At 37.4% G+C, this 25203-nt stretch overlaps 1 protein-coding gene across 4 annotated transcripts in view; it reads right to left on the reverse strand.

Moving 5' to 3' along the window:
• The window catches only part of TENM2 (teneurin transmembrane protein 2), a 1471143-nt gene that overhangs the window by 729828 nt on the left and 716112 nt on the right, over positions 1–25203 (reverse strand). Inside the window, exon 1 of one of the 4 annotated variants that reach the window (XM_085236688.1) lies at positions 5838–5860. The exons of the other annotated variants lie outside the window; for them this stretch is intronic. The gene's annotated coding sequence lies outside the window, so the exon portion shown is untranslated. Of the gene's footprint in view, positions 1–5837; positions 5861–25203 lie in introns of those variants that run through there. 4 annotated transcript variants of the gene reach the window in all.

Consider the following 25203-nt stretch of genomic DNA (forward strand, 5'->3'; position numbering starts at 1 on the left):
ACACAATCATGGCACAGTTAAGCACTGAAGTATTGCAAATATTGTTTATAATAAAACAGAAAATGATTTTCAGTATTGAACTTGTCCTTATCCTACATTATGGGGTCAGGTTTAATGTAGTCGGTGAAATAAAGAAAAGAAAGGCTTCCAAAACTTCATCACAACAGACTTCTGAGGCAGATTGGAGCTTATTTCATTAACTAGGTTTAAGCTTTGGTCCTTACTATTCTATTTAGCTATCTAGTCTGCAATCAGCATCCTATCACTCTATGAAACAGTAGCCAAGTTTCATGTTTGCAAACTTGCCAGAGCACAAGGAAGGAGGAGGGAAAGCAGAAAAGAGGACAATGCAGCTTAATGGTCAAATCACACATCCATAATGACTGTACTGATTTCAAGTCAGCATCAGTGCTCTGCTTCTTGCAACATCGGCCACAACAGTAGGATCACCATGGATGACAGACACGCTGCAGCCTAAATTCAAGGCATATGCAGAGATCCTGCATGGTTACAGATGCTTCAATATATCATGTCTGTTTTGGCAGGGGATATTAGTGCTACTGAGATAAGGATATAGTACTGCTGTTTGAAAATACCTGTATCCTATCTGCTGGGCTGTGAAAAACAGTTATGTGTTTCACACATTGGGTATCAGTATTAAAAATATGCGTACAGACACTTAAAACCAGAAACAAAATACCAGTAGGTCTGAAAGTTAGATCAAGCTCAGAGTCTGCTGGTATTAGAAGCAATTCTCTATACATGAACTTGTACAGCTTAACTTCTGACTGCTGATCTCAAATACTCAACTCAAATATTACTGAGTTCAGGTTGTGATTAGAAAATATGATAAAAATATGAAAAGGGTGAGCAAAGAGCAAACACTGAAAGGAGAAGAACAGATCCAAGTGAAGGCTGTAAGAATACAGACACTCTGTCAAGAGGGCCAACAAATATTCAAAAAATATGAATGTTTGTAGTCATCATATAGCATCAAAATGACAAGACCAATTTTAAGAAATGTTTTCATTTCTAATGCTCAACAAAGAAGTCTTATCTCCTATAAAGACTTCCTAGGGAGAGGACGGTAATCAACAACTGCTTCAGACTTGAAAAACAAACAAATAAATAGATGGTAGTCAGAACACGTCCATGACTGGAGAGATTTATGTAACCTTACCGTGCTGTATATTCCACTCATTTCCACAATAAATTATTGCATTTCTTTCTCCTTCTTAAGTATTTGCTCAGTTACAGTCTGAATAAACACCATCTCTAAACTTCCCGAGCATCTTTCTCTTCCTTCTGAAAGGACAGCATCTTATTTAGAAGCACTTTGCCTAAAGAGAATCAGATCTATCTGCACAGGCCAAACCACAGAGTACAGAAGTATTAGGATTCATTTGAGATGCAGAAGGAACAACTGGAATTCCTGTAATGAGTAAAGGTTCCAGATTTCCTATTCCCCAAGAATTTGTAGTCAGAGTTCAAAGTCAAAAGAATTGGGAATTCTCATCTTTTAAGAATAAGATCTCAAAGGGCTCACAGTAATGGTGAGTTGCTTCTGCTAATTCACTCTGAAGTAGCAGAACTGCTTAGTTACAATAAATTTGGAAGAACGCTTTCTCCAGAATAACCTCCACAAACAGAAAGGGTAAGGTAACGTCAAACTGTTTTCTTTCCTACAGTACATCTTAATATTAACATAATCATAAACACTTAAGACAGCATTCCTCTCTCATCTCCGCTATGAATCTCTTAAAGCTGAGTTATGAACAATATTAAACAGTAATGCGTCATACTCTAATAATTATTGTCTTATTAGAGCATTTACCCAATATGGCATGTTAGATGGTTTCTGTTCGTAACGAAGATCAGTTTCCATTTACCAGAAGAAATAATAGAAGAAAATAAAAAACAAACAACAAAACCAATACACAACATCAACAAAACAAAACAACCAACACTGTCAATATTTCCATCAACAGCATTTTCATAAATTAATAAAAAATTAATGAAACAGACAAAATGTAGTAATCTGGTTAAATATTAATTTTATACTTTCTAATTTTTCTAAAAGCATGTCTGCTTAACTTTGAGCACTATTTACTGACAACACCAGAGTCCTTCCAGCCTCCTCTTCTTGGAGCAACTTCCTGCACTCACAAAGAGGCAAAGCGATGCCTGACGGAGACCACCTTCAGTCCTGGCCATTCAGCTCAGCAACTACAAAAACCTAAAACACAGTACTGATGTTTCCAGCATCTCTTCATCAGCCCCAGTACCTACGCCTCACAGACAACTAAATAGCTGTTGTCTTGGCAAACAGTTTCTCAGCTGGCAAGCAAAGTGCTCATCAGAGAATTATGCCTCAGAGATGGGATAAAAACAGCTTCCTAAAGGACATGTGGAAAATCATCAACCCCCAACACCTTTCCAATGGACTTTGGAAATTTAAGGTGCTCTGCTGCACAGTTTGTTTCAATACAGCAATAGAAACAAAGTAAAAGCCCAAATTTTAAGTTCAGTTGCAGGAAGTATTCCAGCAAGGCACATTTTTGCATATATTGCAAGGCATATATTGCATATACCCCACTATTACTCTTTCTATTTTGATATTTACATCCAGTGAACACCAGAAGTACAAAGATAAATTTATATTTCAATTTTTCTTAACTTTCAATCCAACTCTTTCAATTTAAGGCCACCTATCAGAGTTAAACTTATCTCTTCCAGCCTTTCTTCCTTTGCTGTTCTAATACGGTTCAAGTTTGTAATGGGAGATTTGTATTTTTTTCAGTTTTTGTCCAATATTGCAGAACATGCACGTAGAAGCATGCATCTTCAACTCAGTAGAAGAAAGTCACAACTGTTATGGACATATGAGCAAGGAGCAGAAACACTGCGAAGCCTTCCTGAAACCCAGCTGAGTATAAATTTATGCTTTTATGTCCTAAACATGAAATCTGGAAATCTGATTTTTTTTTGTGTGTGTATTTTGATTTGATCATTTGAATTGTGTGTGAAGCAAACAAACAAAAAAACCACCAGGTATATATATTAAGGCCGATATGGAATCCAGTTGTACAACTCTCTAGATCTTTCCACATTCTGTGGGCTACTTAGCTTGTGCTGCACTAGTTTAAAACTCCTTGATGCTATTTCACAGTAAGCAGTGGGGAGCACAGGATTGCCAAGAGCGTCATTTTTACTTTCTCTACTCAACTGAACAAGTTTTACTTCAAATAGCAGTTTCTCCTTAAGACAGAATATTCTCACTGAGGGCTGCTAAAACATTAGCCAATGTGGGAGTCTGGCAATTAGCAAAGTGAGAGCCTTCCACTTACTAAATGGGAGGATTTTCTGTGTGGACTTCGAGACAGGTCTGAGCAATCACTGCTAATGCACCCTTTAATTATGTTTTCTCTAGTAGCTGTTTTTGTGTTTGCTTGTAATCAACCTGTGCCCAGCATCATTTCAGCAGTTGCCTTAGAGTACATGCTGTAATCCTCCTCATTCAGTTCAAGTATTTCTGATACCATTATTCACAAAACCTGTAAAAATTCAAAGAAGAAAACCTTCCTTGTTCCCCACCACTGTCTATATACACAAGCCTCATCATAAACAATGTGGAGTTGCACCTGCCTATTATATCTGACTGGAGGACGGAGGGAAAAATTACACAAGAATTTGATAATTTCAGCAAAAAATGTCTATGTCATTTGATTAGAAAACATTGTCATAACACTAAACAACAGCTTGAGAACTCATGTTCTCTTCTTTCTTCACTGAGCTTCCCTGTAACTGAGTGCAGCCAGGAACTCACCTACTACAGCTGAAGTCAGCAAGATGATGACCCAGGATACCCAACATGTTAGCTCACTGACAAATTCCATAGAGAGTACAATGGATTCAGACCCTCAGTGCTATTCCTGACTTCAGTTTCTCAGTACACCACCAAGAAACACAGGCTTTATTTTCCAAAGAGGATAACGTTCTTAGCAAAGACTAAACCATTTTACAATTAGCTATAGCTACAGCCAAAGTACATCACGTCTGGGGCAATTCATTAGTGCTTGCACTCTTGTCTGTTCAGGAAAAAGTTGCAAAAGAAGGTTTGAAAAAGATAATAATCTGTCTGACCACAAATGAGTTTCCCATCAAAGCAACTCCTAACGAGATTTCATTAACAAGCTCAGCCCTCAGCTATAGTTAGACTACCAATACCTCTCTGTACATTCGTCAAGAGAGAAATGGTGCAGTGGTCTGAGCAAAGAGCCTGCAAACACAGGTCTGTGCATTCTAATTCCGTCTGTCACCAACCATCTTGGCGATCTTGAGCTAGACACAAAGTGTTTCGCTTCAATTCCTTCATTTGTATAATGGCAATGATATCTAACTCAGAGGGATGCTGTGAGGATTAATTAGTTAATGTTGGTAAGTGCTTTGAAGATGAAAAGCGCTACAGAAGAGATAATCAGTTTTAGTGTCTCTAAAAGCTTTTACCATGTCTGCAGAATTATTTTGGAGTATCACATGAATATTATCTGAGACAATCTGTCATTTACCACGTACACCCAGAACAGAAAATGAGGTAAAAAAAACCCACAGGTAGACAAATGCTTCAGAGTGTTAAATCATGTATCTTGTTCTAATATCTATAGGGAGGTTTTAAGAAAGATCACAGTGCATGCAATGGTCTTTTCTGAGCCCTTGAGTTCACATCGAGTTTGCTGCTTTGAATGCTGACTTTACCCAAGAACACCACATCAATTGCTGTGAGTCAGAAAATGGAGACAGGCAGAGGCCAGGAATGGAGCCAGGACTTAGGTTCTAATGGTGGAAAGTGCAGACTTGCCTGGCACAAACACCTGAGCATTGCCACCTCTCTCTACAGGAAATGCACACTAAATGGCTCTGTTGTTTTAACTCTTTTTCCTTCCTAATTTGAAATGCTGAAGTCACAGTGGTTGTCAGTATTCTGTTACATGTGTTTGGATGCTCCGTCTTTTCCTCTGTATATATATTACAGAGGACTGGGAAATAAAATCCCATTCTCTGAAAAAATGTCTTATAGGGAAAATAAATATTTAAGTCTTGGCAGATTTACTTTTGTTTGCCTGGAGTCTTCAACATATACTTCCCTGCTGCACTGCCTCCCTTAATTTATGTTTTTTCCCAGTAATCAAAATGGAAGTTTTATACAAAAGAGTCTGGACAGCTTTACACTGTCCACTTACGCTCTGCTAAATCAGTCAGAATATGCCAGCATAAATGGTTGGAAAACTCACAATTACCAGTTTCCAAAATAATGCCTGTACATCAACTCCAACTTATTCAGTTGTTTTCAAATCCCAAACAATGTGAGTCATGTTCTTCTCTTTCAGTTTGAAGTAGAACATTTTTCATTAACAATTTGAAGGACAGAGCATTAGGAGAATGTCATCCTGCACATATGCAACTACTTCTTAGCTTTTATGTTTTTCTGACACATTCCTGAATATACTTCTTTTTCAAATGACCATCAGGGGAAAAAAAAAAAAAAAAAAAAGGAAAGCAAAAGGATTAATTCTGAAAGAGGCTCTCTACAAAGAAAGTGACATGACTTCAGCACAGAAAAGCTGCTACATTACAGTGCAAACACAGGAAAGTGCATACCTGTATTTTATTACAAATTAAATGCAACTATAACTGGTGCTAGCTATTGTTAAAACAGAGCATCTCATTTCCAAAACAATCAAAATGCAAAATTTTTTTGAAGCAATGTCCAGCAGAAATCTTAGTGATCATCTATAATTATGGTACCATTAAAACATTATCAGACAAATCACATTTACCTTTACTCTACAGTGCAGTATATTTTTACTCTTGCTTAAAATCACTGCATTTTCCTCTCAGCTCTTCTGTCTTATGTGAAATGCCAACATCAGTGGGGCTGAAGGGGAAAAAAAAGAAAGCACTTCAGCTTGCTCTCTTTAAGGTTTTTTTCTCCACAATTATTTATGGGTACTCCCTGACACTTTGCTTCTGTTCTGCGAAAGGAGATGGGATGCCTTTATACTAAAATGTATTCTTTCACTGAAGAAAACACATCTCAACATTTGCAGAAAAAGTTATACATCTGGAAGGGAAATACTGGGTAAGTAAGACAATCCTTCACTATTTCAAATAACACCATCCTTACTTTCTTTTTAAAAAGACACTGTTCTCCCTTAAAAATCAGTTATTTCTGCTGCCCCACTGAACTATCACAGGCAGCTCTGGGTACCTGAGCAGTTTTGGCAGAACCAAGCTGAATTAAGACCCGATGGTCTGTTTTAGTTCTTTTACCAATATCTCCTTTCAGGTTAATTGGTTCTTTTTCCTTTCCCAATATTTATTTTTAATACATTTACAGCATGCCATTATAAATTCAGATCCTCTCTCATTTAGGCCCAATGACTAAAGGTCTTTCAGACTCATTTGCATAACAGTTTACCCATTATCCTAATTGTCATTGTACATTATCTGACCCATTCTTACCCTCCCCCCAAATTTAACACAGAAAAACACAATGTAGGAGCTGCATTCCAATGCAAGGTCACAGTAATCTCTAGCGAGCATTTTACCAATTACACTTGATGGGCAAGTGGCACTGGGGGCTCACAGCCCCCATTTTGCACACCCAGCTGATGAACTTCACTCTCTTCACAGAAGTGATGACATACCCCAGCTGTCACATTGCTGGGTGTTAATTCCATGCCTGTTCTTCCCCATCCCAAAGTTACCCAGCCCTCCTAAGTGCTATAAGGACAGCACCTTCTTAATTTATACACCAGCAAATTACATCCACCCTGCTACATTTTGCACACTAACACAAACACAAGAGGAAGACTCTTCCAACAACTAGATATTATTGCTTCCAGTTTTGCGCTCATTTTCTGTCTGAACACTATCTCAGTTTACACATCTACTCATTTCAAGATCTTATCTCTTCAGCACCATGCTGGTCAACGTCCCACCACATGCCTTACAACAGCTGGTTGGGGGGGGTCACACCACGGGGTGCAGGCAGTGCTCTGTGAGGAAGGGACACAACACCTTCTACCACCCTGAGACGGTTCTGAAGGGCTCAGCTGTGCCTAGCAGCAGTGCTGGTGCTGCCTGTGGACAAGGGCAGCCTGTGTGCCGTGTGCTTGTGGCCGTACTTACTCCCAGACTAGATAACCCTTTCTAGAACTGCTCCAACCCATTAAGGGCTGCTTCTGAAACCTCCCACACTATCATGCCCTCGCTCACAGAGCTGCAGTTGCTCAAAGCATTTCCCGCCAGTTTGGTGTGAACCGTTCAGTTGCCGTCTTTTCTCAAGGCATTACTTCTAGGGCAGCCATCATCTTCCTTCCTCCTTTTCTTGACAAATTTTGCTTATTTCTTATAACTTTTCTCAGAGTTTCCCTCCTGTTACCTCTGGAACACTCCTCAGTGGCCTTTGGCCCTTCCCAATACACATGCTGATTTCAGACAGCTGTTGCTACTTCGATAGAAAGAGGCTGTATAGAAAACCATGCGACAAACAAAAGCTTTGAAAGTGTTTGTCTAAAATAACTTTTTTTTGATAGACTGTTTTCCAGAGCACTTTTAAGAAAAAAAAAAAAAAAAGGAAAAGTTGAAATAAAGAAACCCTTGAACCCAACCCAGACTGCTCTGTGCTTAACAGAACCTAACAAACCTGAACTTCTTTGTGATGCACTTAAAATAAAATCCATCTACGTTTTCCTACTTCTGAATTCAGACTCTCAGTTTCAAATGCAGTCGTACACAGGCATGCATAAATACTTGACTGAATAGCAGTACTGATTACTGCAATAACAACTATATCAACATTGTTCCTTGGAAAACTGGGTTCAAATGCAAAGTCCAGAGATCAATATTTTCAAAAACAACCAAGCTACCCATGAACAACCCCATGCATCGAGACTCACGGAGGTACAAGACCTTTTTTTTCCTCCTTTCTCTAATGTGAATTTCTGAAAGACAATTATTTCATATTCTGCACTGACTTCTACTCACAAGTAAACAATTCTTGCTCAGTATCCAAAACTCACCCTCAATCATTCAAATCCCTCAAACTGCACAAACCTGGTGTAAGTGACACAGAAGTTAAGCTTAGTTTCTCACGGCTTGATCTGAAACACTATGGGAAAAACATTCCTGCAAGCTGCTAGAAAACTGCTGCATGCTGGTTCCCAACTGCCAGGGACCTCACAGAGCTACTGCTCATATCTGCATTTTCCGAGGACTAATTGATTCTGAGAGGAAAGAACCTTGATGGAATCAGAAGGGCAACACTTGCCAATAGAGCTCTATCATCATTAAGCACTACGTAATTATGCTACATACTGATGGTTCATGAATTCTACACACAGACATGACACAAGTTATATAATTCATCTAAATAATCTGAACTCAGAGGCAGTCAGAATATAAGCAGATATAATTCATGAAATTATCACCCACTCCAATCTCTTGGTCTTATTTCTGTGTTCATGCATTCATATCAAACGATGAATGGCTTGCGTGTCATCGACACTTTGCCTACAGACCAAGAAAGCTTTACAGAACTAATCAGAGCATAGCCCTCCTGGACTATCTTCAAGCTTTCACCCTGCAGAAGGGTAACAGAAGGCTAAGCAGGAAATACGTGTGACAGTCTAACAAACACCCCTGCTGCAACCTCTTTTTGCTCTAAGGTCCCCTGATTCTTCTTGTTCCCCTCCCCTAGGAAAGGGGGATAGATAAGATAGATAAGTCACCTTCAACATGCAGTGACCAGGCTTTACAAAAAAGCACTCTGCAAGGCCCAAACCTATCTAAGGGTGTACCCAGGCCCATCTTCCCCACAGTCCTCCCCCCAGTACAGAGAAATTGGAAGAAAGGGAAGCAGGAAAAAAAAAAAAGTGTGTCATATTCTATAATGCTTTATATTAGCACAGTCTTCCCAGAGTAACTTTTAAAGAACATACATTGTTTAGACATTTTTCCTTCCTCTCAACTGTTTAAGAAGATACCTCTTAGTTGTATTTATAGTTTTTTACTTTGAGAATGCTTTCAAAAAAGTGTTTACAGAAAACAATCTAAGAAAATTGAATTAGCCTTCTTTCTTCTTCTCTTATTTTGCATTATTTAGGTTTTCCAAACTCTAGGTTTTTTTTTTTTAAACCAAAGAGAAAGTATTTCTTTCTTCTTTATTCAGACCCACAAAACAATGGAAAATATATCTACATTGCGGTGACACACAGAAATGACTTTCAACTAGGCAGCCCAAGCATTTCTAAAATTAACACAGCAGCTACAAATAATGTGTTTTATCTGAAACCATTAAAACAAAAAAAAGAAACATTCAAACAAAAGAATCAGGACAAATACACAGGTAGCTAACTGTACTGAAGTGCAGGGGTTAGGAACAGTGAACTAGCCAGCCTACATTCTAACTGTAAGAATAATCACTGCAGCAATAACAGCAGTATGGATACACACTATAATTACATCAGTTTGGCATAACAAAAATTAGCACAGAAAAGAAAAAAGGAGAATAAAGAAAGCAAAAAGAAAAGAGACGATTTCAATTAATTAGATTTATTTGTTGTATATATAAATACTACCTTACTTATTCAGAAAATAGAAATGTCTTCCACAACCCATCTTGCTTCTAACCTACTAAGGAAATAACCACGCTCACAGCAGCTATCCATTAGTTGCAACCAGCTCAGCTGTAGCTAATTTAAAGAATCACAATCACAGCAGTATGAAACCAAGGGAACTTAGGCATCTGAAAGTACTTTAACTGTGTAAGAGCGTAGGTACTCTTAGATTTACTTCTGTTGTGTATTCCAATGGTGAGATAGCAGTTAAAATGACAGTTAAAATGTAGCCCCAAGAAGTTTAATTAGAAACCCCATGTCCTTTCAGAGTCTTGTATTTTCATTTCACTTCAAAATCAATGTTATTTAATACCTAAAAAAACCCCACTTCAGTTCCTCTCACTCAATTTGTGCACAGGTGAAAAAAAGGAAGGGAGAGTTTTGGTCTCCCGAATCACAATCTAGTCACTTAACTACAAGAACACCTTATTTTCAAACCATGAGTAATTCAAGTAATTCAATTCTCACATTTGGTAAAACGTATCACCAGCCACTAGAATTGGAACAGGGAGAAAATTACTGAAACACAGCCAACACTAAAGTTGTATTACCTTAAAGTTCATTCTGATGTGTTGTAAAACATTGGAAGGAATATTTGGCTACTTATAGATAAGCAGAGCTAGGCTATACATCCACAGTGGTACGTTGTTCACTTGAAGAAGTTGTTCCCAACATGCACAGAATCTATGCTCGCTTTCCAAAATGTCTACTTAGAGATGCTTTGCCTGCTGACTAACTTCTTCTGGCCTACTTCTGGCAGTCTGACAAAATGGTCTGACATGGAAGTGTGTATGATGCACCGGTATGGAACTGAATTCCCCAATGCAGGAAAAAAAATGGCACCCACTGACAATCATTGATGCTTGCTAAACATTTATGGAGACCAAGGACCTATGTGAGCACAGTGAGGGGTGAATGGTATGTTTCAGCAGTGTAACAGAGGCTGTGGGTCACCTCCATTGCTGCAGATGCTTACAAGCGCAGCATGGAGGCTCTTGTTCATCACTGGCAAAAATGCATAGCTAATGGTGGTGCCTGTGTTGAAAAAGAGTGCTCTGTAGCTGAAAATTTGCCCTATCAAATAGCATTATTGTGTTCTTTGTATCTGTTGTAGTTTCCATGGAAATGAAAAGGAGGCATTTACTTTCATAGTGACTGATTTATTTTAAAGCATTCAGAACAGATCCATCACCTGCTTAAGTGCAAGCTTTGGGAGAAAATTATTGGGGGGGAAATGTAAGCATAAAGGAAAGATTTCTGAGGTAGATCTGCTGTCATCTGACACAGAGAAATAATCTGTCTCAACACACCTTGTTTATGAATGGATCGTTATTAATCTGCCCATTACATGATTCTCATCAACTTCTTCCATGAAAGAGATTTATTTCCGAGAAGAGGGGGGTCATTCCCAATAAACTCCTCTATAAAGAAGTAATGTTTCTTACGCATATTTCAATCACTAGAGCATTTCAAGAAATAATTAATGAAGCTTTAAGATCTTATTCCCAGGCACAAACAGCAAATTTGTCCATCTCATTTCCTAATTTAATTTTTACTCACATCATCAGTTTAGCAAAGCAATTTATAACTGAGAGGGATCAGAATGAAGGCAAAGATGAAAAGAAAAAAAAAAAAAAATTGCTCAGAATAGAGTCTAAGTACAACTGTGACCAAGGAGTGGCCCTGCCCCGTTAGAGCTTGAGACAATTAACAAAGCTCAAAGTGAGCTGAACTTCACCACAAGTATTCTTTTTAATTACTACATCACAAGATATTCCTAGTGACTTAGAAGCCACAAGTATTAGCCTAATGCACCACAATTCAGGAGCTGCTCTGTATATGTCTTCAGATCAAGGCAACATTTCACAAACCACTTTGGTGATTAAGAGAAATGTGCTTTGAGAAAATGTCCATCATAGACTCTTGGGTAAAGAAGCTGGAAAATCTCCACAACAGCTTCTGAAAGATCATTCTGATACTCTGCTCTAACTCGGGCAAAATAAATGTATGCTACCCGGATGAGGTGCTAGAGGTTTATTTGATTTGTGATGCCGTATCAGTTGCTTAGTATTAATACCACAGACTGGAAATGAAAAACATCTAGCACTATCACCACTAAATAATTTATTCAGACCTTAATGTTGTCTGTATAATACATTACTCAAAACAGACTTCTTGCAGTGCCAGCATGTATTAAATATTCCCAATAGGAACTGATCATATAAATCTGACCTTGCTTTTTATAACAAATAAATGTAAAGAGAGGAAGGAGAATAATCTGAACACTGTTTAACACTGTCAGCATCTGCTTGATGACAAAAGTGAAGACTAATGTTCTCCTAGACAACTCGTTCCGTGTTTATCTTAATGAAGGCAAAACAAGCAACAGAAAAACTGTTGAATGGAATTACAATAAAATATATGTTTTTTTTTTCAGACAAAAGAGAACAAAATCAGTTTTCATTTGGCTCGGTGACTAGCCTGTATTTCAACAGAGTGTTACATATTCATTTCATTTATCATTTAAAGTCAGATAATCAGGAAGTCATTATGTGGCCTACATTGGGCAGCTATTCGATTAGAGCATAATTGAACACTCTGTAATGCAGCCAAAGTTGGCAGGTTGGGAATGCATAATATCCTTCTCGTGATATTTTGAAGCAGGGGAAAACTATAGGAAAATCATTGTCAATCAAAACCTGACAACCAAGTGAGAAAGGCTGGAATCTATGGTACTCAGAACAGGCAGCCAACTTTACTGGCGAAGCAACTGAGACACGTTGTTCTCCCTGTATTTATCAAATTATAAAACACTGTTGCAATAAGATTATAACTGAAAGCAGACGACTTCATCTGGACCATTTTTCTTTGTTATTTATCTGAGATAAACCAGTGATCAAACATGAAAAATGAGAGAAAATGTTAGAACCACAGCGTTGTACACCTGCCTTTGAAACGTGCTGATTGCTGACAACAGCTATTAACAATGCACACAAATAAGAAAACCACAATGTTGGCTAAAACTCTGGCTTTCCAGTTGTGCAGTATTTAAATTACTGATCAGTATATTAGGAGGCTCGATATTAAAATGGTACTTTTATTGAGACTTGAAACAGTATTTCCAATTAGTACCAATAAAAATTTTATAAGTCTGTTCTCCCCCATGACTATCAGAACGTATTTCAGTAGAAACTTACACCACCTTTGGTAAACCTTTTTTTTTTTCTGTATATCTCAAATCTGCCCACACGTACAGATCTATTAGTAATGGCCATGCTACCCTTCACCCTTTTATCAGAGATCAAGGGAAGGCCTTAGAGTTGTGGCTTTCACTTACATAAATGTTTTCATATTATGTGACTAAGCAGAAAAATAGGGCTAGGAGTTGCTGCCTAGTATCACTGAACTGGGAATGTGTCCCAGCTAGCACAGGAGCCTGGAAAGACACAGGAGCCTGGAAACACATTTTTTCTTGAGCATCTTTAGCTAACATGCAAAGCAGATATCCAAACTGTTCTAGTCTGTCCTGGAGTTTTTTCTGGACTGCACTTCTCAGCCTTGCTAACTTCACAGCACTGCACGTCAGATGATGTTAGAAGATGGTCATAAGGTGATTACAGCAACATATATACAGCACTTTACTACATGCACAGTCAGTGAATAATTATTTCAGCATGTATCCTTATGTCAAGTAATTTGTAACCTCACATATTTTCTAATGTGACATGAAAGTCAAAAAATTTCTGCTGTCTTTCTAAGCATTTACCTTTATTTGACTTTCCTTCCACTTTTTCTTCTCCTTGCTGCCTGGCTTTCTGCCTTCTAACGCTAACAAGCATGAGCAGGAGTAAATCCAGTGGAGCAGCACTAAACTGCATTATTCTTCCAGAGGTCATCACTCTCTCCTCATTTTAAGGAGCAGCCTAGTGTTTGCACTCTGCTGCATTATCCCAGCTTTGTTACCTGATACTACAAATCTTCAGAGCTGCTGGGGATTATATCCAGTGAGAAAAGAATAAAGAAAATTAAATGAAGAAGAATTACTTGTCATGCATTTCAACTTTTCATATGTTTTGGCTTCTACAGCAAAGTGAAAATATTAAACATCCTCCTGAACAACTCTGCTGCTTGGTTTAGATGAACTGTACTTCTAAGAGCAGAAAGCCCCTCAATCTGTTGCTAAGGACACTTATCTTACTTTCATCAAAAACATTATTATTAAATATCTTCTCAAAATGAGATACGGAGTCTGGGTGAAACAGAAAGTTTCAAAGTTCTAAAGGAGCTACAAATCTTTCCTGTGCTTCTGCTTCTAAAAAGGGCTGACTCAACCCTGAATGCATATCAGCTTCACTTCTCTCTGAAGTTCAAGTTTGCCACAAATTATGAAGCACCAGTAACACACCTGTATTTCTTCTGATTCTTTCCCTCAAATTCCCATAATAAGAGAATATTTTGACAAACAAATTTATTTCAGCTTCTGTGCAAAATGAAATTTTACAACTGAACTGGACATCTTTACAAACTCCAGAGGTAAGTCAATGCCTTTCCTCATTTTCACTGAGCTCAGTGTTCCAGTTGCCTTTATTAATTATAATATCCTATCCTTAGAATATGCACACAAGGCCGGCTATTTGGTTTGCATGAAAAAATGAAACGGAATAAATAAATAAATAAACAGATTAACTCTGCTACTGGTTGAAAAGAGAAGCTGCGTATTACTCAAAAAGCTGAAATATTTAACTTAGAGGTTTAAAACTGGGAATCTATGATTTAAATAAAGTTTAAAGAGTGCTCTGAAGGGTCCTGGGATTTTCAGTTATAACTAGAGTAACTGAACAAGTAAACAAGGACAGAAATGACTGTAGCTTCAAACGTCTGATTTATCATTATTTGAACAGCAGAATGCTTATGTATCTCCCATCTACTTATAATCATGGCATATACTGAATTTTCTCAGAGTATATTAGACTACTTAGAAGGCTACTATTCAGAAAAAAGCTAGTCCTTATGCTGGCATGCTGTGCTTACTCCATCAGGCAAAGCCTACTTCTTGAGACTCAGTTAAAACTGTGATTTTTAAGAACTCATGTAAGAAACTACATCTGCCACAGGTCTACACTGTTCATTATCTAAGCTTTTACAGATTAGTATTGCGCAACATGAAGATAATTAAAAAAAAAAAAAAGACAAAAGTGACATTTGTAGTGTGTTTTTCCCCCAATTCATAGCACTGAAAAAGAAATGAAATAGGTCTTCCACTATTACAGACATTGTAATCAAGTTCAGTTGAAAGCAATGTTATTACACATGCAGCTAACTCAAGCAACAAAGAAGGAAAATATGAAATTAGATGAAAAATCATTGAAATTTACATTCTTCCAGTGAATTATTGGGAGACTGAGAATAGTTAGATAGAAAGAAAATAAACGGGCACAAGACTGTAACAGCAAAGGCAGCACTGTCCCACCAGATGGTTTTACAGCAGCTTAAGAAAAGATTTCTACCTTGTTATTTCTGAACGTGAGGTGAACCCTTACCCTCTAACCTCATCCTTCTTTCCATAAAGTATATAAGTAAAATTTTCATTTAGCATCCTTAGCAATCTTGCATTTGGTTTGAATAGTACATTTTCATTTCATTCATCATTTAAAGACAGATAATCAGAAAGTCATTACATGGGCTGACACTAGGCCCTCTGCTCGATTGTATTGTAATTGAGCACTGCAGAGCATGTGCCAGATCTAATGGATAATGAATATATTATGTCAGCAGAACCGCCTCAGTAAAGCTCCTGGGGAATCAGAGGGGGCTGCAGCAGTGACATGCAGGGTCACAGATGTTGTGCTGATTTACTGATGGAGTGATTGTGTAATTAGGTAATCAATGGTGGGTAGTGGATTATGTGTGGATAGCTTATTTTATATAAATAAAGACCACAGGAGTATGAGGCTCACGTTCAGGATCATGTAGGACTATATTTTGGTTTGGCTTAATTCTTTGTAAATTCATGATGATCCATTCCAAAAATTTGAGGGTACGAGGCCAGCAGCAGAGGACTGACTCCAATTTGTACACCACAGTGACCTGTTTTTACAAATATTTCACAATATCACCCACTGAACTTAGCCCAAATTCTGCACATCAATTAAAATAAAATTCACCTTCCTTGCAATTCAGCTGTACTTCTGCTACAGCTTTTAACATTTCAGTCTTGGCAATAAAACTGTGCAATACCTGAAAGAATTTCTCCACATTTGCTCTGCTCTCATAAAAAGCATTAAGTAACATTACTCAGTTCTTTTTTTTGTTTTCCCCCCAAAATGAAAACGAAAATGAAGAGAGAGATTTACATCCTAGAACACTGTTACAAACACTGCATATGCTTGTCATGGATATGGCTCTTGATGGAGAAACAATATTTTATAAGTAAGTCAAATGGCTGGAGTCTTCACTAACGTTGATGAATTAAGACTTCTATCCTTTTCCTAATTTAGATTGATTAACAGCAGCTTCTCTCTAGATCACACCTCTCCCTGCTTTCTTTTCAGTGTAAGACTGAGCCCCGGCTTTGCGTCTGGCGCTCAGCAGCAGGCTGTGTAACACGAGCATTCTCCAGTGTGGGAACACACCTGTCTGGTCCACAGTCACGTCAATGCCAGTGCCTCAGCTGGGTTTTTGGCATCCACAGTAACTTCCCTGTGGCGCCTGTGACAACAAGTTCCAGTTGGGGTTTGGCAGTCATGACTCCTGGGAGTCTGTGACAAGTCTGCGGTGAATTAGATCTTCTGGGGCAAAACATTTTTTATTTATTTTTATTCCTTGAAAATATAAGGGAGACAAAACGTATGAAGAGGCCAAGGTCAGTAAGCATTGTTATCACTTAAACCAGTTTGTTTCATCTGCAATGAACAGGAGCAGATGGCTTCTAATTCAGTCTCAACCTTCTCACTGACAGCCCCAGCAGACATTTGCTCCATTCCCTTCCTTTACTATGCACGTGGCATCTTGGTTGCCAGACTTCAACCCTGCTAATAATAATCCATTCTAGTCAGAGGGAAGCCAAATAGAGAACATGCCTTAACAAAAGAAAGTTAAATCCTTTCTTTTCCTTTCCCTATCACATTCCTTTGAGATTTCTTTTTATCTACTCCACAGTAGGTAGATCAAGATAAACAACTGAAATGTTTGGCAAGCACATTCATAGCAAGTAATGCAGATTTTTCTTAGTTTACCACAATCAGAAATCTCAACTCCAACAAATAATTTGTAAGGACCAGTGTGATTTTGGTCCTGATATACTTTTCCCTTTATTCACTTTCACAAGTCAGTAGGATAACTAAGTTTTAATTTCAACAGACAAGCAAAAAATGTCTACTATGGATTATCTCAGAGTGATAGCATTTTTTAAACTGAAATTTAAGCTCATCCTTGCTAAGTTTTCATATGTAGGAACACATGGTTTCTTTCTCTTTGAAATTAGAGTAATGTCGTTATGAAATTTTAAATAATGGTTTTATTAATTGTTAATATTTGCACAGTGCTCAGCCCTGTTAAAAAGAATATAAGAGGGACAAGGTGAAAATTTTTGAAGATGTAAAGTGATATGGCTATAACAAAGGGTGCTCTGATGCCTTATGAAATCTAGAGGAAGGAAGGTGAATGATATCAAACTAAATAGAGTGGGAGTGGGTAAACAAACAAACAAACAAACAAAGAAACAGAAGTATGGATGAAAGAGAAGAATCTTTTCTAACAGCTCCTAGATCCTTAGCCAACAACAAGAAGAACTCTCTTCACACATGAGAATCTATTCAAAGCACAGAGAAGGAAAAGACAAAAACAAAGAGACAATGTACAAGGATATAAATGTAAGGAAAATGAAACTGAAAAAGATCTAGAAGGAATGAAATAATATTTAACATTAAAAAAAAAAAATTGTGGCTGTAATTCCTTCTATCCATGTTATTATTTTTAAAGTACTTGGAATGTACCCGAAGAAGCCCTAACTTAAAGAACTGGGAACGTTTTAGGGCAGTTCTTTATTACTAACTTTATTACTTGCAAATTCCATACTGCTCAGCATGGATTTTATGACTAAATCATTGAAATGTTTCTGCAAACACTCTTAGAAAAATTAGGTATAAATTAATTTAAATGATTCAAATGCTCAGCCAAAATAAAGTAGAACTACTATAATATAAATAAGGCACATAATATTGAAGGATTATATTAACAACAAAAATATATATATATTCCAAACAAAATATGCTTTAATGTTGATATGAAATGGAAGTGGTTAATATTAGCTGTTCAATTAAAACAAACAAGCAAACAAACAAAAAACATAAAATAATTCCTCAATACAAAACAATGAATTTTAAGTAAATCAGAATTTTTAAGTATATTCTTTCCATGCAGATTCTTCGAGCTGATTTTAAATGAAAGGCTTCTTATCCTTGAACACTGGACTTTCATACTTCAAACTATCTCCAGTGTCTAGTACAAACTCTGTTACGGTTTCCATAAAAATAAGAAGGATTCCTTAATTATAAATTTAGAGATTTTTTTGTATGTAAAAGAAGACGTGGTACTTTATTTCTCAAAGAAGTATACTGCCTTGCTAAGTTCTTCTAAGTCTTACTGGAAGTAATGTTATCTGATATTTTGAAGTCTACCTCCAATTTCTGTGGTTTCCTAATGGAACACTCTTGATATTGAAGATTTTCTGTAGTTCAGCAGTACTTTTTATTAGAGTGATTGCTCAGTACTTAATATGTGATGTGCTTAATTCTGCCCTCGTGTCACTATGTGTTGCTATGCCATCCTGAGATTTTTGGCCAACCACATAACTTTATTGGCAGATTGAATGTCATAGCACTACTTCAGTCCTGCCTTGCTACTTCCTTGGTGCTGCCACTGTGCCCCAGAGTTTTCTGTTCAACAGGAGAAAACTTAAATCGTTCCAGAATAAAAATCCTGGATCCAAGACATTGTATAATAGTATGTGATAGTGAAATGTTTTCTTCTCAAATCTGCCTGTCTTCTCTCAGTAACTGAAAATGGATTAATTTATCTCCTACTCAAATCTAAAATTCATGTTAAAAAACAACAAACAGAGGACATGCTTAATTCTGAGGGATTCATCAGAAGATGGGAATGGCTATTCAACTTTTTTCCCTCTCGGTATAATATTCTGAGCAGCAGCATGCCATGTACATACGAAGTCTTTCCTTCAATGCATATTTCCCAAAATATTCTGTCCTTGCTGGTGAGGAAGAATACATGTTCTGATAAAGCATGTGATAGAGATGATTTTTAATGGAATTCTTCATTGCTAAGGAAGTAATGATACAGCAGCTTCACAGCACAATGTCCTATTCTAGAGATGAACTGTCATTTCATTCACGTCATTCAAGCAACAAACTTTCCTTCCTTTTTCTATAAAGGTAACTATTCCGTGTTCTCATCATTTGAGAACTATAATATTTCCAAAGAGGCCCAAGACAATATTATTGCATGCCAGAAATCAGTCTTGCAAGTTCAAATGATGAAATGTGAAATGTCAAACATATACTTTTTCTTGTCACATTGATATTCATCTACGGTATATGCAATCTATTGCACAACTTTCATAACTTCCCTCAAATTGCAAATTCCTTGAAGGTGAAAAGAAAGTTCCTGATAGGTGTTTCTAAGGACGTAATAAATTTTGGAAGTATTTCCTTCTGCAAATCGTCTCAGTATAAATTAAAAATAAGAAAGAAAAACACAAAAATAAATTACCACACAACGTCTACAATGTCCACCTTCTGTAGAGTTTTCAATTCTACTGATTCTGGAATATTTTTTTTTTCTAAATAACTAAACATTTTCTCTGAGCAACCCATTCCAAACAAGTTCTTTTCCTGGCCTACTCAAAATCACATGGCATTCATTACAGAGGTGGAAATTTAATGTACTCATCCAGTGAAACTGTTTAATATTAAGCATTAACAATCAATTTTCTTATCACTGAAGTTTTGCAACCCAAAATTCCAACAAAACTACATTCATACAGAACACAACGTAGACAAAAATATACTAAATGTTAAATCATTTGTATGATTTTTGCTATGAAATTCTGGTGTTATTTTTAAGCACCCTATAGCAAAAACATTCAAGAACACTACTGCGATAAGCAGGTACAGTCCCATAGACACAAAGTTCAGACTAACCACAATTAGTCTGCTATGCTACAATGAAATGATGGAAAAATACATTTAAAAATTGAAACTATTGATAATGCAACATCAAATAAGCTTCTGCTTCTAAGGAACCTGTTAAATGTTCCACAAATATCATTCCAGGTACCGTTTGCTTAAATTTGTCCCCTTCACTTTTTATTGTCATGAAAATACAGTTGTCTTCATCTTCCATCTCTTAGAGAATGAGGCATATATGAAAATATTTTTTTTCTTTATAAGCCCCATTAGAATATAAATGCTAGTTCTGTGCTTTATTCCTTTCTTAATTTCTCTTTTACATGGTGGTCTAAAAGCATTTCACAGGTGTTTGCTGGAACTCATTAGACCATTTGGAACTCCTTCATGCTCTCTAAAAGGCAATTAAAATGTGTCTGCAAATTACCTCGTGTGGTCTCAAGCACAGCTGCCTCATCCCCCTGTTACTACGCGGTGTGTCCAAACAGAATAGAAAAGCTGCTTTGATACCTGCAGTTTACAAAGGCAAATCATACCTTCATGAGTGACAAAAATCCTCTGCATGCTTCTTAAGTCGTCAGTGAATCTGCCTTTGTTGCCACACACACAAACACACACACACAGTTGATAATGAATAAAGAGACACAACTAGTTTATTAAGTGAATACAGGCAATAGAAAACCAGCAAATATTCAAGTACTTCATATAGCAATTGCTACATGCTTGCAAAACTTAGGTATGTGCAAAGAGCAGGTAAAGCATAAGTGATTCTAAGTGGGTAAGATGCATGGGATAGACTTTCTATTTCTTGTTCCTTCTTGAAAGGGAAGGGTTAAATAATAAAAAAAAAAATATCCAAGAACTGGCAAGGATACTTACAGAACTAATTATTGTTCTGCATAGATCTGGCAATTAAAAACTCAGTTCAAGTTTCTGGTTTTAGCTACTTTTCAGAGAGATCAAATTCTCTTAAATAAAGAACTTTTTACTGCTCTTTCAATCCTTACTGAACTACTCACTTCAGTGGAAATTCTGCCTGAGTAAAGACTGAATGAAAGAACCTTAAAGCTTTTTTGTTTCAGTTGTTTTATCCAGTCTATTTCACTTTCAAAAATGAGCTGTTTATGGCACTGCACTGCACAGTGATATTTTCCCATGGGGTGTCGACAAATGAAAGGAAAATTCAACAGGGTGTTTCATCACACTTCACTATATAAGTTTGCCAGTTTTAGAGGAGCACAGAGTTAGTCAAGTCTAAAATGGAAGGTTGCAAATCCAAGGCTAGTTTTCTGGGCAGCTGTCAAAAGGAAATGACATCTGGTCTTTTTTTTTACACTCTGGAGGCAATGCGGAGTCCAGAATAGCTTCTAGGCTGTAGCCACATCCTCAGATCTCCTTACTATTCCAACATCACCACTATAAATTTTTGCAGCAAGAAACGTTCTATCCTCAACACTTATCCCATCAAACTTAACTTGAGCTCCAATTACTGCTTTGACCCTTTGCAGCTATAGCTAATCCTGCTTCTCCCTACCCCACTTTTTCTCCCCCACTTTTTCTCCCCCACTTAGCTGTGATCTCCACATAAGCCTCTGCAGTCACAACACTCCATTACATCCACCTAAATGAGCCCCCGGCATCACATCCACAATTATCCCAGACAAATTTCCATCTCTCTCCCTTTTCTCTGCATACCCTCTCTGTAGTGCCTGCTTTTTTTGTGATACTCACTCTCTTCCTGCTACTTTCTTCCAGTCAGCCACATCAGATGTGCAAGTAATTGCTACATTTTAACCAGAGCAATATCTAGTAGTTACAAAACAACATTTTGTTACTTAATGCAGAATTTTACTTGAGACCTGTCAATTAAATTGCGGGCTCAGTAGAATTCCCGTGATGTGGCAGTTGTGGATCTGAATGCAATCCTAAGTATTTTCTACATTTTTAGGTAGAATCACGCAGTATCACTCAGAATCACACAGAATCACAATACTCAGTAAATGTTGCATGAATTTCTTAGCCCAAATTCCAATTCCTAGTAGATGAGACTTACGGATTACAGCAAGAGCTATCTTGTAGATAAAGAATAAAAGACAGGCTACCATAAAACTTATGGAGTGATTACACGGAACTGCAAAAATCTTCACATGTGATCACACAAACCATGATGTGAATCAGTATAGTAAACTCAGAGAACTACATGTATAAATATGAAAATATAATCCACATTTCTTGCCCCTGAATTGTTATACACATGTGCACATGGATACCGCATTCTTCTTACAGCACTAAGCGATAACCTTGTCTTTTACATGCATTAAGGTGAAGTAAAGACATTGACTTTGTCAGTTTTACAAGACAACATAATAATCATTTTGGTTTCTGATTTCACATGTTTTCACTGATGAATAAAAGAATTTCCAATCACCACATCACGTTCAACCTTCAGAGTTAAAAAATGAAACTTCCAGACACTCAAAAGGATACTAATAAATTCCAAGGGATGTTGTCTTGTGAATTACTACAGCATCTTGTCCAGTCCATGCCCATCCCAGCTGTTTACTGCACGCACTACTGTAACTTATCAAATACTGAACATTATCATTTATGGATGGGATTATCATACCTTCAGCTGCCTTGCAAAATCAGAAGAGAAGTTAAAAGTTGAATTTCAGTTTTAGAAAGCTCAATGCTTCTTCCCAGTGTTAAGAAAACAATTAAAACTCAGCCAACTGACAAAAAAAGGACAACAACAAAAAGATTTTCCTACATGATAATTGAACACAAAGAAATTCCTGTGGTTTTTGAAGATAATTAATGAAAGTTCTTTTGAAATAGAAGTATTCTAAATCTTCAAGTCTCACTCTGTGCTCAGTATAAAGCATATTTATGCCCACTCCAAGACAGCCAAACACAGTTAATTATACTAGCTAAATATGTTCATGATTTTGTTAACAAAATGCACCCATAACTAAATTAATGAACCAGTGATAAAGCATACAATAAATAGAATTTTCAGAACTGAGGGACTGGGGTTCAGAACTGGGCATCTTCTAAACTTTCACAACTCACTGTAATGGTGACAGAAATGATAGTTCTCAATTGCCTTTCTTTGAATGCAGTTCAAAACCCTAACTAGTAAGAATTTTTAAATATAATGACAGTATGAAAAATTATGTAATAAAATATGAAATACAGAGTATTTAGTACTGCCAGTGCCCAAAATCTTGATATTGGTTAAACCTGAAGCAAAGTCTAGTAGTAGCTCTGGTGAGTAAACCTGCAAGTTCACTACCAATGACTCACTTAATTATCAGGTCCATTTGAAGAAGGATGATTCATCTATCTACTTCTCAATAAAAGAAAACTTCTTATTACTTAGAAATTTAAAATTAAAAAAAAGATTTTATAAAATCACAGAAGTGATGCAGATTTTCATTCAAATTTGACAATTTAGCTATAATTTTCATGAGTGTAGCAGATGCTTTTCAGACTTAAATGGAATGTATAAAAAGGAAAACTTTACATTGTTTAGAATGAATAATAAGAAAAGCTATTACAATACAACAATGTTTAAACTTCTCTATTTACTATTTTAATTTTACCTGCTTTGGGGTGCCAGTTTGCACTACTCCTCTCCTCTTTATTTAACTTTTTTTGTGCTGTCTTCTTTTTTGTTCTTGTATAGAAGCTGGAATAGTCAGAGGAACTGTAGCTCCTATGTACCACAAAACTCCAGTGAGGCTATTCATCTGCATTCAATTATGTATTAAGTATGTGCTGAATCATGTTAAAAAAATCTTTTTCTTCATGTTGAATTAAATAACATTTATTCCACTTCATCTTACAGATGTTATCATTTTTATTTCACTAGAGACTGTTACACATGTCTCACATACCATTTCTGGTATTCTCTCCCCCACTCTCTCAAATTGATATCACTTGTCCAATTGATTGACATAATTAAAATAGCTTAGCAAATAAAACTATACAGTGGAAATACTGGAAGCCCTACACATCAGCCAGCAACACAAGGCAGTGGCGATGATCTTTATGTGAGTGACCACTGGAATGTATCATGCTCTGCCTAGTTATGAATAATAAGTGAGTGGAGAGCTTATAGGTGAGAATTAAGGAGAAGACTAACATGAGTGGCACTGTTGTGGGTGTTTTCTACAGATAGCCTGAGAGGAGGAGTTTGACGAGGCCTTCTACAGTTAGTTCTAAGCCGCTTCACAATCACAGGTACTGGTTCTGATAGGGAGACTTCACCCATTCCAATATCTGCTGGAAAAGCAGTACTGCCAAACACACACAGCCCAGGAGGTTCTTGCAATCCATGGAAAATAATTTTATTACACAGGTGGTGGAAGAGCCAACAATGAGAGTTGTGCTGCTGGACCTTGTTCTTACAAACAAGGAAGGATGGATGGGAACGTGGAGGTTCAGGGATATCTTGGGTGCCGTGACCATGTGATAGTTGAATTCAGGATCTTACATGGATGAAATAAAAGCAATAAGTAGGACTGCAATCCTGGATTCAGGAGAGCCAATTTGACCTCTTCAAGGACCTACCTGGGGGCTACCAATCTGATAGCCTTCCATGATGTCCTGACCAGCAGTGTAGATGAGAGGAGAGCAGTGCAGGTTGTGTACCTTGAGTCCAGCAAGACTTTTGTCACTTCCATAAGATCCTCATAGGTAGGTTTAGACAATTTAGTGGACTGAGAACTGGCTGACTGGCAGAGCTCAGAGGGTTGTGATCAGTGGTGAAAAATATAGTTGGAGGCCTGTAACTATCTGTGTTCCCCAGGGATTGGTATTGGGTCTGGTCTTGTTCAACATCTTCATCAATGACTTGGATGAATGGACAGAATGCACTCTCAGAAAGTTTGCTGCTGATATGAAACTGGGAGGAGTGGCTAACAGATCAGAAGGCCACGCTGCTATTCAGCGAGACCAGGACAAGCTGGAAAGTTGGGCAGAGAGAAACTTTAGGAGGTTCAGTGAGGGCAAGAGTAGAGTCCTACACATAGGGAGGAATAACTGCACACATCAATACAGGTAAGGGGCTGACTTGCTGGAAAGGAGAGCTGCAGAGAAGGACCTGAGTGAACTAGTGGACAACAGATTGACCATGAGCCAGCAGTGTGCCCTTGTAGCCAAGAAGGCCAATAGCATCATGAAGTGTATCAAGAAGAGCTCAGCCAGCAGATTGAGGGAGATTCTCCTGCTCTACCCTGCCCTGTAGAGGACACATCTGGAGTACTGTGTCCAATTTTGGGCTCCTCTGTTCAGAAGGCTCCTCAGAAAGATAGAAA

Source organism: Meleagris gallopavo, chromosome 15 (genome assembly GCF_905368555.1).
Source record: "Meleagris gallopavo chromosome 15, MGAL_WU_HG_1.1, whole genome shotgun sequence".
Classification (NCBI taxonomy): domain Eukaryota; kingdom Metazoa; phylum Chordata; class Aves; order Galliformes; family Phasianidae; genus Meleagris; species Meleagris gallopavo.